At 47.3% G+C, this 11,761-nt stretch overlaps 1 protein-coding gene across 1 annotated transcript in view; it reads right to left on the bottom strand.

Moving 5' to 3' along the window:
• Window positions 1-11,755, bottom strand: part of LOC109310753 (mediator of RNA polymerase II transcription subunit 15-like) — a 141,092-nt gene extending 129,337 nt beyond the window's left edge. The window contains exon 1 of the mRNA XM_019536095.1: window positions 11,673-11,755. The gene's annotated coding sequence lies outside the window, so the exon portion shown is untranslated. The remainder of the gene's footprint in view (window positions 1-11,672) is intronic.
• Between the last annotated feature and the right edge of the window lie 6 nt (window positions 11,756-11,761).

Raw genomic sequence — 11,761 nt, 5'->3', positions numbered from 1 at the left:
CTGCTGGCCCATGTTCATCTTGGAGTCAATGATGACTCCAAGATCCTTTTCTGCCTCTGTACTGACAAGAATGGAGTTCCCCAACCTGTAGGTATAGTGCCGGTTGTTCCTCCTGATATTGTGTGCAACATCCCTAAAGGCTCTCCTGCAGTCTGACGCTGCTCCATTTACCTTAGCTTCGCTTCAGGCTAGAAGTAGGGTGACCATACATCCCAGTTTGGCAGGGACAGTCCCAGATTTCATAGGGCATCCTGGTATTTCCCGGTTGGTGAAAATGGAAACAAAAGTCCCAGATTGGTGCCACCCTGCCCACACTGCTTGGCCCTGCTCCTCTTGTGCAGTGGCTGGAGGCAGGGGCCAGGCTAGGCTACACACCACTGCTCCGATGAGGATCAGTGTCCCAGATTGCCTTAAAAATTATATGGTCAGCCTAGCTAGAAGGCACTGTTGGAGGTTGGCAGTGACGGTGCTGTCCCACAGGTGTGAGGTATTCGGGTGGCCAGGGTAACTTGCTTCAGCCTGATATGAAACATCAGTCTGCTGCAGTCAAACTTGCAGTCCATGTTTCTTCAACCACAGGTGTCACAGACAACTAATGTAGCACTGCTTAAGTCTTGCAGAGTTCATGGTGTGCCACTTCTGAATCACCAGGTTTGCCAAGAGTCTTTGGGAAAGGCCTGATCCTAGACAAAGGTGCCTGGGATGACCAAACCAAAGCTGGTCTAGTTCCCCCCAGGGTAAGTCCCACTCACTCATGTTTCCCAAACCAGGCTGCCTGATTGCTCCTGCCCATATTCCTTCATCCATACCAATGCACACACTGAAGTTGCCCAAAAGGAATACATCTGCCTGGCCACTGGATCCAGAGATCTCTTCCACGCCATAAGTGAACCGCTGCTCACAACTGTTGTCAGCAAGTCACAGTTGGAGCCAACTACACTGGAGATACTGGATGCATCTACACCAGGGGTGTCCAACCTTTTTGAATGTAGGGCCAGATCATGAACTTTTTATCACCCAGTGGGCCGGCAGGAGTGGGCGCTCATGAGGCCTGTCCAGTCTGGCCACAGCGTGGGGGCGCAGGGGTCAAGGGGTGCCACCTGACCCCGCCGTGTCCTCCCTGTCACCTGGGCTCAGCAGCCAGGGGGACATGTGGGGAATCTACAGGGGGTGGGGGATGTGCAGGGACATCCCCCTGCTCCCTCTCCCCCAGGGGAACCCGAGCCCAAGCGGCAGGGGTCCCTCCCTCCCCAGGGCCTGCAGCTCACCACCACCAGCGTGATGTCTGCGGGTGCGGGGGGATGCGGGGAGACAGAAACGGTGGGATGCAGGAGCGGCACCGGCTTCCCGCCCCAACAGCCACAGCAGCAGTGGCAGCAGCATCTCCCACAGGCCCGGCTGCAGCACCCCTCCAAGACGGCATCCGCGACCCCTGTGCCCGCCTGCTGCACTGCGACCTGCTCCAGCCCACGCAGCCGGCAGGGACGGTGCAGGGCGGGGCCAGCATGCAAATGAGGAAGGGAGTGGCAGGGCGAGGAACAGAAACCCTGCAATGTGGGGGAGGAAAGGAGCTGGCATGCAAATAAGGAAGGGAGGGGCTGGGCGAGGAAGGGACACAGTGAAATGAGGGGGGGAGGGGAGGAGCTGCATCGCGTCAGCAATGTCAGGCTGACACGGTGCACATGGGAACCTTGTCCCTTCCCCAGCCCTTCAGCAGCCATTAGGAAGCTGCTGAGGGGCTGGGGGAGGGACAAGGGGTTCCCATCACAGCACTGCGGGCCACAGAAAACGGCTTGGCAGGCCGCATGTTGGACAAGCCTGATCTACATGTTCACTAATGCACAGCAGTTACCGTGCATGTAGACAAGCCCAGTGTCACCCACTTCTACATATGAAACACATGACTTCAAAGCTCAAAGGGCACTTGAGCAAAGCCAGAGGAAAATCAATGCCAAACGAAAAAGAAATGGCTCTCAAATGATTTGGTTTTTCTAAAAACAAGGAATTCTTATTTTATAGACTACATCTAGTAGGTGAAGGTACTTCTTCTTTTAGTCCCCTGGATGGTAGTTAAGTAGATCTACTTAACTATTCTGATGGTAAACGGGAGGGTTTGCATTTCAGTTACAATATGGAATACTTCAGAGCAACCTCATGCCTCATGCCAAAATGGCACATTTCTGAAGGATGCAAAGGTATTCAATAAAAAGCTTTTAAAGGCATATTTTTAAACTTGCAGCAGGAAAGCTTTTCTGTGTCAAGACAGTAATTCTTTTAACAGCATTGATCAAAATGTCATTCTTTTATGAGTGTACAATACCTTTTAATGGCATACAACAAGCCATTAGGGTTATACACCTCCGTACAGCAGACAGCTTACTGGAAAAAAGGGAACACTGGCCAAGATACAGTCACTAGTTTTTATGCTTCTAATAAGGTGCAGTTTCTTTCATTTGATCCCAGCTCTTCTTTGCCCTAAAACCCACAACTGAAATTATCCAAGGATTAAACCAACTTTCTTATTTCTTTTTCCAGCCAGAGTCATTTTCACAGGGACCCCCATACAACATTCTCAAGAAATGCTTCTTTGTGAATACAGCAATTAGCCTGGCTGTCTGCCTGGGACTCTGCTACCAGGGACATATCCACCTCTGCCCTGCCTTCCCCACAAATGATCATAGTTATCCCTTAATCAGCACTGGCTGAGAAATCGAAGGGGGGTGAATTGCACATGGTATACAACTGCTTGGCTTCCAGAAATAAAAACCACTTTCTGACAAACTGATTCTGTCCCAAGACTCAGCCTCCATGAACCATCTGAATCCCCACAAGTGCATCAGCTCTTCAGAGGGTCTAAGAATACTGGAGATTGCATTTGCTCTGCTTGAATGGAAGGCAAGCAGGGGCTCCTCAGAAGTGTTCAGCAGCACTTCAGAGCCAGGTTTCAGTTAAAAATACCAAAGGAAAGCAAGTGGTTTCAGTCACCCCACCTGGGAGAATTTCCATGTTGAAGGCAGGAGGCTATTTGGGGAAGTTGGCTAAGAAACAGAGCAGCAAAGGAACTTTTTATTTTGTGTTCTCTGAAATAGTCACAGACAATATTGTATCATCCGTCAGCTACTTGTTATATGGACAAATTGGCTGGACCCTACAACACAGCTATTAAAACGACAATATGAGGTGACCAAGATAATCAGAAAAGGGAAAGCTACACATACACATAAGACTTTAATTAGAAACAAAAGTAAGGAGATTTCTCAAAGTTTAGGAAGTCAAAAGATGGAGTGCATTTCCTCCAACTAAGGAAGGCACCTAGGGCTCTCTGCTCTAGCCCGTTCTGCAGTCTAGCAGTAGCCACTGTCACTCCAATTTCTTGCCATGAGGTTGACAAGACTGCAACAGGTACCACGGGGTCACATCTAGGATTTGGAACAGAGTTGTGTTTTTGCATAAAATCCTTAAATGTGTGTGAAAAAAACCAGAATCAAAAAACCTCACACTTTGTAATGCAAGTGGCTGTTGCCCTGACCAGACCACCAGAAACCAACTGTGTTTACGCTTGCCCTGCATCCATCATTAAAACACACAGTTAAGTATGAAGAAGAGATCTTGCAAGAGATTTACTAGGTCACCCTCAAATACCATGACCTGGGCAGCCAGATCAACTAATAATTCAGACCAAAACCAAGACAAGATTATTAAGGCTGTAACCTGAAACAGCTAGGACCAGGATATGTGCACATATGTAGTTGAGAACTGTCCGTAACAACATAATGACAGGAGGCAGAGCAGGGTGGCACCCTAATGACTAACTTGTCCGGAAAGGCATAAGCTTTTGTAGGCAACACACTCTTTTTTTGGATCCTACGATCAGATAATAACTGCAGATGAGGTAACAAATACCTACCATGCTTATAAATGCATGGCCAGCAGTAAAGCTTTAGTTGTACACGTAGGCTGACTGGGACCCAGTGCTTTTGGGAGGTGTGTCACAAACTAGCCCACACCATCCCCCCAGTACCACTCTGGTCCCCTTCCCCTGCGAGATCTGCTGCTCTGCTTTCTGTTTCCTATCCTGGGCTCACTTCCCAATCTGCTGCTCTGTTTTCTGCTCCCTCCCCTATCTGCCACTGTGATGTCTGGCCCCTCCTCAATCCACCATGTGCCACATATGGAGGCTGTCTGTGGCACTTGTCGCACATGGCCTGAGTTGGGCGCCCTGTTTTGGGCAGTATATTGCTTGCTGTTTACTTATAGAGCATCAACCGTATAATCTAAAAAACAGTTAAACAGAGATTGTTTTTGTGACGGGTACCAGGGAGTTCACAGTTGCCAGTCAAGAGGGAATACTATTTGAGTACTTGTTCTAATGGTTAGAAAGATAAGATTTACCAGCTTATATCTTGTGTCCACCCAGCTGTTGCATTTTGCAATAAATACTGATCTTTAAAACTGGTCTATCATAGGGACAGTAAACAAGGAACAAGATGGAATGAGGACTGTTCCATATCCAAATTCAAAGCATTAAACAACAAAATCTTGCATTTGAACTTTAGAAAAGAATCTGCTTGCCAGGTAAATTCTAAAACTGTCATACTAATTTTAATTTGGAGCTACTGCTTTATCCCTGAATGTGAGTTTTTATCTTGGCCTTCACTTTGAAAACAAGCAGCAGACAATGCAACAGCATCCTTGATCTACATTAGTGCTGAAAACCAATCTCCTTGTTATGAATTAAATTGTGCACAAATATATCCACTGATGGAGGGTAGGAAATAATGGTTTAAGTAGGCACAAGGATATCAGAGGTTACAATGTGAGTTGGCCAAATTACATGTGGTCCAGGAACAGAAGCATGGTACTTAAAAAAAAAAACAAAACGCAGAGTAAAGATTCTTACAACACATGAGAGCACCTTTTGGGTGCAAAGTAACATGCAGTTCATGAGACTAACCCTTGGTCCCCTGGAAACTACATATGCTGGATTTTGTGAACCACAGCCCACGTGGGTTTCTAAAACTGCAGAATTGTGGGTTCAGCAGAGCACAATCTACCCCAGGGTGTTAGAAAGAGGGCTTGTCCCCTGCCCCCCGCTTTAAAGTTTCAGACTCAGAGGACAAAACCAGCTGGGAGCATGTCTAGCAGATAAGCATTTAAAACTTCACATGTCTAACTGACCACGGTATACATCTCTTACCAGTAGCTTCAGTGACACAAATCCAATTAATTCTGAACATTGTTACTATCTTATATTTGTCATCCTTATTTTCATCACTTACACTTCAAGATGAATTGCATTCAGAACTAGCCTGTACATTCCAGATGTACTGGCCTGTAGATGTGTCTGTTGGTGGAGGCAGAATTTGTGCCATCCATGTGAGAAGTCTGCAAACTTCAGCTCTGAATAAGGGGTCACCTGATGGCTCTGCATTTGAAAACAACACCTTGGACTCCAGACACTTGAGGAGACAGTTATCTTTCTTCTTTAATCAAATGTTGACCAATTTCAAAGAAATTGCTTTTTCCCCAATAAAATTAGAGGGCTTGCTGTGGTCAAAATAAGGCTTTGGACCAACGTCTGGAGCCACAAAATGGATCCAAAACCAGTATCTCCCACGGCGCACACACAGAGTGTTGGTGATAATGTAAGTTCAATGTATTGTCAACCCAGCAAGCAAGTCGACTGGGCAGCCAGCCTCCCACCACACCGAGCCTTTTGCTGCTACCTTCCCCCAGAGTGCTCCAAAATCAAGAGTGGCCTCATCTCTTTAACAGTTTGTACCAGGAAAGGGTTCCCGCCTATGCAATTCCCACCCAGTCTCAGGTAGAGGAAAGGCAATGTTCTGTCCCAGGCTCCTGTTCACATATGCACTTTGGTTATAGGTGTATGTAAAATATGAGACACGACAAAGTGAACAGCCACTTTGCCCCAGAACTATTACAAAATGCATGTGAATGAGCGTTGAATAAACTCAGAAAAACTGTTTTGTCTTTGTTTCAATCAAAGCAGTATAGTCAAGAGTCCTCAAAGCCCTTAATTACGACATGAATTGCCACGACAATAATTAGATGTACTTTTGAAAATTCTCAGGAAGTCAAGGTACCTGCATCCATATTTTATGTAGGCTGATGGAGATGGACACTGCCTACAGACCCTTTCTCAGCATCTCTGTCCCCCGCACTACCCATCAACTTCTGAAATAATCTACCTGCCCTTCTTGTCAGGTCTACTCCAGTTAGCCTGTCTTGCCATTACTGGCTCTGAATCCTTTATGCCCTGCTTTCAGGCATCTGCATCATGGTTCAGGCTGGTTTCTCCTCTCCTTTTCTTAAAAACCCACACCTCTCCTGACCTATGTGAACAAATAATCGCTTCAAAAACAAGGGTATCAGAAGGAAGCAGGGAGCCTATAAGAAATGTAAGAGAAGGCTGACTGGCAAAAAAACCCACTTTCCTGGAGATCAGAAAGTACAGGGGTCAAGGGAAAATTGCCAAAAGTCAAGCTGAGTGAGACCTTGCAAAGGAAATTAAAACTAACAGCAGCGTCCTTCAGCCATACAAATAAGCAGAGAGCAAGGCAAGAAGTGGAGGCAGTAAGGGTGCAAATGGGGGGTGAAATTAAGAGAATGTAGGTGTGGCCTAAACATTAAATGCATGTCATCTCAGTCTTCAGTAAAGAATGCGATGATGATGAACATGGGGGCAAAGGTAGGATGTTTAAGCAAGACAAACACATGGAAACAGCAGCTTTTAACTTGCTGAAGAGGGGAGGACCAGATAGTCTCCATTCTTTAATTCTAAAGGAATCATCAAGTGGAACAATAAAGGCAGCAAGGATTTTTAATGAATTTGGGTGACAGCATAAGGTTAGAGAGCAGCAAATGCAGTACCTATATTTAAGAAGGGGGAAAGCATGAACCAGATAACTGCGAGCATGTAGGTCTGTGAGGAATATTTTCCTCCTCAGGTGAGAAGCTCAAACCTGTTCTTCTACACCAGTGATTCTTAACTAGGATGCTGTGGCACCCTGAGCACCTTTCAAGGGTGCTATGCAATGTGGGTATAGCACTGTTAGGCATGCAAACATGATTCACAAGATAAACCCAGAGATTTCAAATAGGAATCCAGTGTTCAAAGCACTGTGGTGGTTTGAGTTCTTTGCAACAAGAGAATCACTCTATCATTTTTCTACAGTCAAAAACATGTAAAATCTAAGAGCTGGTATTTTCAGAGCGGTGCCTGGAGTCTAAAAAGGCTGAGGACCACCGTTCTAGAGGCTGTGTCTTCTTCCTAGCCCTGGTACCCTTGGCCTAGAAGCTTTTGCCAACCCATTCCCATCACCAGCTCACTCTCACTCAGCACACATTTTCCCTCAGAAGACTTTTCAGACTGGAATTGGAGCCTCCTTTTAAGCCTTCTGCCCAGTCAGCTAATGCTTTCTTTCCCAAGCAAGACTAATAACAAATAACACCTGTCTAGGAATGGAAATGATGTGATTTGGCCAATGTAATGCAGAAAGCCATAGGCAGAGCTAGTAAATTAACACACTCATCACCCTTGTCCCAGCCTAGTAAGTCACCCACAAAAGCCTCTAAGCACCCGAGAATGGTTTGGACTGGGTGTTCCGCAGGACAACTGCTGGGCTGGCTGCTCCCTCATTTGGGCTTTCCTCCTGGGAGCATGCTGAGGAAAGAGGGTGCTTCCTTCTTGCTGAAAGACCCTAGGCAATGACCTGACCAGGATCAGATCATGAGAGTATTCCTATCTCCTTCCTAATAATAAGGTAAAACGCAGTGAGAATTTGACAGTATTCTTCTGTACCCCATCTCTATCGTTCTTTCCTCCGGGCATGCCCCCTGACCCCAGATTTCTACTGAGCACCTCACTGCTTACTGCTCCTACATTCCCCACAACCAACAGACCAAGGCCCAAAATGTGGTGTCACATTTTAACTACACACGCATACACCGCCTAATTTCCTTTTGAGTGTTAGAAGGTAGCTCTTTGAGAGCGCCTTCATTGGAAAATAAAGACTACAGGGTACATGCAAAAGTAACTCAAATCTTATTACTAAGTGGCCAAATCAAAAGCCATTTTTACAGAAAGGTACCTCCTTTCCCTTTGGGCCATCTCCTCTTAAAATTCAAGCATTTCAGTCTCCTGGAGCTGCTACAAAAAAAAGCATTCAATTTTAAGTATATTTTCCTCCGATTTTATTTTATTTATAAAAATCCTGAAGATGAATGTTTGATTTACTTTATTTTGGCTTGGGTTTTTCTGAGTTTGACTTGGGGGGGATGGGGGGGAACTCCCAAACCTTTTGACACAGATCTGAAAAGTTCTGGTCTAAAAGGTCAGAGTTTTGGAAAACCTTATGGCAATATTACCTACCTCATCTGAATGCCAACTCTAATGCTTACTGAATGGTATGAGGTGTTAATGTTTACATCATTACATTGAAAAAACATCCACACAAACTGCAACATTCACCCAGTTTGTTCTGGTGGGTTTCTGTTTGTTTTTGCAGTTGCTGTGTACGAGACAGTCAGAGCTGATAAACTTGTGGATCCTTTTGGATAAGTGGCCACCTGCTAATGCAGGAGACTGGACTCCACAGGCCTTCTCAGTCCTGCGTAAAATCTAAGAACATTATCCATATCCACTACAAGTCGGGTACCACCTGGTCCTTGCAGGAGCAAAAACAAGACACAACTGCAGTTCAGTGTTGTAAGCAGAATTTCTTTAAGTCTTCTCAAAGGTTTGGTTAAGGTCCTGTAGTGACTTGGGTCCCTGAAAGATTGACATTTCCCTGCTCTTTCAGTGCCACAGCTATTTAGCTTCCTTCATCTTGGCGCTTTTGGAATGGGAGACAAGATTGAAACTCACTGAGGATCCAGCGACAACTCCAACACACATGTTTTTGTGGTAGAAACCCAATGTACAACTTGGTGCCTTTTGGTGCGAGGACCATGCTGACAAGCACAACTATCAGGATCCCCTGGCAAAGTTAACAGCAGGTGGGTGCATCTAACTAAAAATTACAGTTGTAAGTCATACCACGTAAACCCAGGCTTTGCCTCAAGCTTCTTAGGACTCTGACTGGCACAGTACTTCAGCTGACAGGGACAGGCTGAGAAAGCAACTGCACAGCAACACAGAACAACTATGGAAATGAGTCGCTGGAAATTCCCATGAAACCCAACACTTCATTAATTGCTTGGAGCAGCACTCAAGATGCATAAGGTAACTTCCAAGTACTCAGAGTGATTAGCTCCTATTAAATTAAACTGGGGAATTTGGGCAGAAATGCTCAGACAACTTTGCCAGACATCAGGAATCTGCACTGGCATTTAGTCAGAGGCAGCTGGGTTGCATGGCCCACACAGTGCTTGGGCTGACACAGCAGGTAGTGCTTTGTAGACAAGCAACAACACCGATGTGCAAAGCAGGCTTGTCTGAGGCAGGCCACTGGCTTCAAGAACTGGAACAGGCTTGAGTGCTTCTTGTGAAAAGGCAATGTGGGATGGTGCCTCCCATTGTCAACAGATGGAGGAATAAGAAGGAGCAGGGTCCCTTCATCCCTCTGCAGTTGTTCTGAGGGAGAAAAAACACTTTTTCCCTCTGCACTGAGAAGGGGATTCCTCAACATGGTGTGGAAGAAAGGAGCTGATAACAGATATGAGCCTCCATTGCCTAGCTTGGGAATTCCACTTACCCTTTTTAGAAAATCCTTCTAGAAATATTATGTAAACATGGCTTTAAAACCGCCTCATATCTATTCACATGCAGCAGGAAGCAGGGTTTATGTACAGGCTTAATTTTGCCTTTTTCCAGTTCCTGAGTGCTTAACCAAGCTGCCTTAACAGTCTCCTGATGGAGCTTTTTGTATTGAGTTTTGCTGTTTGAGAATCTTGAGTCTTTGCACAATGGAACAGTTCAAATAAGGAATACACTTCAGTAGTATAATTTAGTAGCTTGTCTTTCTTGTATCGCTGCCCTTTAGAATTAGCACAATATAACCCTGCTAATCTACACGAGAAATGGCAAGGTCTCTATCTCGGTGAAGGTTTAACAGCAGTCTTGCAGGGAAATTGTGTATTACTAAGAATTTATTACTTTTACAAACTGTACTGTAGATACAGAACATCTTATAGCCCACCTGACACTGCTGTATGCCCAAAGTACAACTGTCAAAATAGCAGAAGTCAAGTCAGTGCCAGCCAACATTTACTCTGCGCAGTAGTTTACGGGGCTACAGCTAGCAAGCCCAATCCATCTGTGAAGGTGTGAGCCTGGCCTATGCAGTTAGCCCTTTGGCTGGTGCACAACAGCAACTACTCATCTTCTTTCTTAAATAAAGATCTGAAGATCCAGATTCAGTCTCGCCTGTACCTATGTCCTATTCAGGTGCCTACAACAGCTGCAGCTATTCGATGCAGGCCCAAATTTGGCCCCACATAAATCCCAGCTGGAAGAGAAAACTTCATTTTTGAAGAGTTAAATCCTGAGGCACATCTTGGAAAGCCAGTCACACTGTTTCATGGGAAAAGTCTGCAGAACAATTATCTAATTGTCTGTTGGAAAGGGAGTTTGAGAGGGTTCAGGGAATATGCAGTCTAATTTTATTTGGCATGTTCAATCCTTCTCTTTGTCTCTGACCTGCATTACAAATCAACATCAGACATTTAAGCATACAGAAATACAGCTATGAGCACCTAGCAAATAAAAGGACCGCTCATGAGTGCAACATGCCCAACACTAACCACGCTGAAAAGGGAGAGTTGTGGCTTGGCGGCACACGGGAAAACTAATGAGCCCTTACTCTGGACGCCTCCCAAGAGGAGAGCACGTCCCCAAACACGGGGCCCCCTCAGAAGACAGGTGCGGGCTGTGCCCTTGCTTCGGTTGGGAGGGCTTGGGCTTGAGGAGCTGAGGTCAACAGCAAGGTCCCAAACCTCCTGGGCTCTGCAGGTCAGAGGCAGCACCTTGCTTTGCACATGGAAACACCCTAGGCCGTAGGGGACTGGGAAGCAAGCGCCCAAACGGCTCCGAGGCACGGTCCCGTTCAGGGAGGGCTCAGTCAGATGGAGGTAACAGCTGATCCGACACCGAACACAGCAGGTGTCATCCCGGGAGGGACCTTGGAAGATCATTGGGCCCAGGCCCCCGCACCAGGCAGGAACAGACTCGACTGTAAGGCTGGAAGGGACCTTGAAAGATCAAGTCACAACCCGTCTCCGTGACCTGTAGCCATACCGAATTTTAGCCCCCTTTCGCTCAGGGTCCGAACCAGGGCTCCAAGGTGTAGTCGGCCCAGCACCCCAAATGCCTGCCACCTCGGCGCGCGGGTCTGGCGCGGCGCGGCACAGACTTAGCCCCGGCCGAGGGACGGTACAGGCGTCACCGGAGGCGGTAGCCCCCCGCCCCGGCCGTCTGGACCAGCGCCGGGCCTCGCCACGCGGCAAAGCGCGGCTCCGGGCCCAGCTGGCACGCGAAGGCGCTGCGGGCCAAGGGCGCTTCCGTTCTGCCGGCACACGCGCAGGGGGCTCCGCAGCGATCGCTCCTACCGAGCTCGTGACGCGTGCAGAAATAACCATGGATCCCTCCCCGTGAAATGTCACGGCCGGGCGTTCCCGTGGGCGCCGGTAGGGTGCGGGCCGCCCCGACTCACCGCGAGCACGTCGTGCCTGGCGCCCCCCGCGCGGTCCAGCCGCCGCAGGCGCTCGAGGTGCAGCGCGTGGAGTTCGGCCCGCAGCGCCG

Source organism: Crocodylus porosus, unplaced genomic scaffold, assembly GCF_001723895.1.
Source record: "Crocodylus porosus isolate Cpor-Errol unplaced genomic scaffold, CroPor_comp1, whole genome shotgun sequence".
Lineage (NCBI taxonomy): Eukaryota > Metazoa > Chordata > Crocodylia > Crocodylidae > Crocodylus > Crocodylus porosus.
The sequence above is the reverse complement of the archived record's forward strand: the minus strand, read 5'-3'. Positions and strand labels throughout refer to the sequence as shown.